This window comes from Eleutherodactylus coqui, chromosome 7 (genome assembly GCF_035609145.1).
Source record: "Eleutherodactylus coqui strain aEleCoq1 chromosome 7, aEleCoq1.hap1, whole genome shotgun sequence".
NCBI classification, from domain to species: Eukaryota; Metazoa; Chordata; class Amphibia; order Anura; family Eleutherodactylidae; genus Eleutherodactylus; species Eleutherodactylus coqui.
In genome coordinates, this window is record NC_089843.1 from 208861206 (window position 1) to 208865262 (window position 4057).

Genomic DNA, 4057 nt, shown 5'->3' on the forward strand with positions numbered 1-4057 from the left:
CTAATTCTCTCACTTCCTGATATATATAAATGAATGTATGTCTGTCTGTCCTTTATGCATTACTACACCATTCATCCATTTGCCATGAGACTTTGGGAAGTTGCTGAGTACTCTCCTGGGAAGATTACTGGCATAGTACAACTATCCTACGATAAATGGCGTGCGTGCGAGCATCGTCGACAGTTATGCCCCCCAGACAAAGATCGTTTGATTTCCATCTCAAGCACGAAAGCAAAAGGCATTACGAGCAATGGGATGCGTGTTCAACCAGAAAATGATGCATCCGCCGAACGTTTCGCAAGACAATTGCTGGATATTGAGAATGCTGAGGTAACATGAAAGCTGTGCTGTGATTGGTGGCTATTTCTTATACTGCTGAGGTAACATGAAAGCTGTGCTGTGATTGGTTGCTATTTCTTATACTGCTGAGGTAACATGAAAGCTGTGCTGTGATTGGTGGCTACTTCTTATACTACTGAGGTTGCATGAAAGCTGTGCTGCGATTCGTTGTTATATATTATACCACTGAGGTAACATGAAAGCTACGCTGTGATTGGTTGCTATTTTTTATATTGCTGAGGCAGAATAAAAGTTGCGCTGTGATTGGTTGTTATTTCTCTTACTGCTAAGGTAACATGAAAGCTGCGCTGTGATTGGTTGTTATATATTATACCACTGAGGTAACATGAAAGCTGCGCTGTGATTAGTTGTTATCTAGATATATAAAAACGAATGAATGTCTGTCTGTCTTCGCAGCAACGCGCAACGGGTAAGCTAGTCTCTAATAAATACCTTATGAGAATAAATGTTATAAGCAAGAGAAAAACAATGTGGGTAACTAAAATTCTGTAAATGCCCATTATAAGTAATAAACTTAAAACTGAGTTATTGACCATCTCAAAAATAATTTAGATGTAATGGTAGAGGATGAAGAAAAGGCCAATCCATTAAATGCCTGTTCTGTATTGACACAGGAAAATTCAGACACATTACATAATTAATTAGGAATAATATAAATTATCAATTAAACATCATCTGCTTAATGCAGGAAGAAGTGCAGTTACTCCTTGAAAATACTAAAATGGACAAATCAAGTCCGGATGGCATACACCCCCAAGTTCTGAAGGGATTAAGTAGAGCGATAGACTGTAATTTCTCATATTTAACCCCTTGAGTGGCAGGTTTCCTATCACCCTGTCGTGCCCACCAGGGCAGGTTTTTTAAAATGGTCTAATCATTGAATTTCAACTAGTTTTGCAGTTGCGTCTCAAGAGCCATAACTTTTTCATTTTTCCATTGACATGGCCATATGAGGGCTTGTTTTTTGCGGGACAAGTTGTGATTTTTTAAACAGGGGGGAGGAAAAAAAGAAATGGGGAAAAAAGAAAAAAAGGGGCCATGTCATTAAGGGGTTAAATAATGTATTAACTTCCTTCTCTGGGTCATTACGATGCATGGATACCACATGTGTGATTGTATTTTTGATTTTTTACAAAGTAAAGGGAGACAAGTGTTTTTTTTATTTTTTTAATAATTTTTTTCCTTTTTTTTAAATTTTTTTTTTTTTTTTATTTATTTTTTTGTCCCTATAGGGGACTTCCACAGGGACCCATCAGGACCCCTGATCACATTCCGGGGGTCCGATGGTGACAGCCCTTTACATGCTGCAGTGACAACCCTTTACATGCTGCAGTCACATAGACTGCAGCATGTAAAGGGTTAACACAGCAGAGATCAGAGGTTTTCTCTGATCTCTGCTGTAAGAGCTGGTACCTAGCTGTCCTCTGACAGCTAACAACCAGCTCTCCCTGCCACAGAGACCATCGGCTTGCTTCTGACAAGCCGATGGTCTCTATGGCAACCTGTAAACAAAGCAGGACATTGCCGACATGTCGGCAATATCTTCTGCTTCTGTCATAGCCCTTGCTTTGTTTTCCGTGGGTCTGTGCAGGCAGAGCACACTGTCACAGCTTGTGGCATTGTGCTCTGCAGCTCCCATAGTGATACATAGCCCGGAAATCTTCCGGGCAGTATCGCTATGAGCAGTGGAGCTCGGCCCCGGAAATTTTCCGGGCGTGCCACTCAAGGGGTTAAAGGAGTTGTCCCACGGAATGAAGTTATTCCCTGTCCACAGACAATGGGATAACTCGCTAGTCATTGGCAACCTGATCTGTGGGAACCCCCACTTACCGGGCGAACAGATTGGGAGCGTCACTTAATGAATAGAGCAATGGTCACACATCTGTACCATCATTCCATTTCAGTAGGACCACCAGAGTCAGTTGCGTTCAAGCACTCAACTATCTCCAATGAGCCTATTGAAATGAATGGAGCAATGGTGCGCATGTGTGACCATTGCTCCGTTCGGCTACGCTTTGAATCTCTGTTGTGATTGTAAGGGGGAGTCATTGGCCGGACTCCAAACAATCAGCCAGTTATCTCCTAGTCTGTGGATAGGAGAGAGCTTCATTCTGTGTGGGCCAACCACTTTAAGTATTCCATATTTATAGGGTCTGTCACACAGGACTAGTGCAAAGAGAACCTTAAAACATAGCCAGTGAGTTTAACCTCCGTAGGTAAAGTATTTAAGGTTTTCTTATCCTGGAGTATCTCGATGATCATTTTGTAACACAACATCAGCATGGGTGTATAAAGGATCAAACTAATTTGATCATCTCCTATGAGGAGGTGAGTTCCAGATTGGACCTGCGCAAGGTTGTAGCTGTTGTGTATCTAGACTTTTCAAAGGTGTTTGCTATGGTGCCAGAGGTTGGTATATAGAATTAGGATGCTGGGGTTGGGGTAAAACGTTTAAATCGGTTTACAGCTAGCTCAGTGATGGGAAACGGAGGGTAATTATTTAAAGGGATTGTTCCACAATTACAAGTTATCCCCTATACACAGTGAGACCCCCGCTGATCTCCAGAGCAGGACTTCTGTGTCTTGCGCTGGCCGCGCATGCATGGTCAGCGTTCCGTTCATTTCCAAGGGGCTGAATGCAATACCTAAGTGGGTGCAGCTCTGTTATTGCCATAGTCCCTTTGAAAGTGAATGGAATGCTAGTATGATTGCGTGACCAGTGCTCTATTTAATCTTCTCCTCCACTGCAAGGGGTGCAGTAAGGAAAATGGGGACACAGGACTCCCATTACCGAGATAGGCGAAGGTCTCAGCCGTGACACCCCTGTCGATTTAGCACGTTGTTCCCTATCCTATGGACAGGGGATAACTTGTGATTGTGGTACAACCCGTTTAATGGTACATCCTCAGATTAGATCACAGTTACCAATGGGGTATCCCAGGGGTCAGTAGTGTGCCCTTTACTTTTCATTATGGTTATTCATGACCTTGTAGAGGGCTTATAGGGTAGAATTTCAATATTTGAGTGTAATACTAAGCTCTGTAAGGTAATCGAAACAGAACGATAATATAGAAGGATTTAGGGAAGCCGGAGTTTGGGTGGAGAAAATAAGATGTAAAGTAAAAAATTCTGTAAATTCTGTATTAAATTGGTAAAACACTGGGTAAAATTGCCAGGAACAGTAAACTTAACTCTAATCACCGGTGCCAGGCATTTGTTGCAAGGGGGAAAAAAATAATGGGATGCATCAGAGCATAGATGCTCATAACAAGAACATAGTTGGCTGAGCACGTCAGCCAATCACAAACAGCTTTTTCAGCAGGCGGGGATTTTAAATCCAGGCATACTGATAGATCAGCACTGGAGAGCCGGGGACAGCCAGTAGAAGACGAGGCTGTGCCCCGGCAGCCAAAGGGAGGTAAGTATGTATTTTTTTTGTTTGTTTTTTAAACCACTTTTTCTGGATCTTATATTTAAAGCCCTTCCCTGAAATCAATGGAAGGGGTTGCGGGCAGCAGAATCCTCTACCGCAGCCGATGTGTGACAGCTGCAGTAGAGAAACTTAAAAATTCTGCATCTGTCACAGCAGCGGCGGACAGGCAAGTATATATATATATAATTTTTTTTTTACACTAAAATTTTTCTTTTTCAGGGAAGGGCTTATATGTAAAGCTCTTCCCTGAAAAAGAATGCAGGG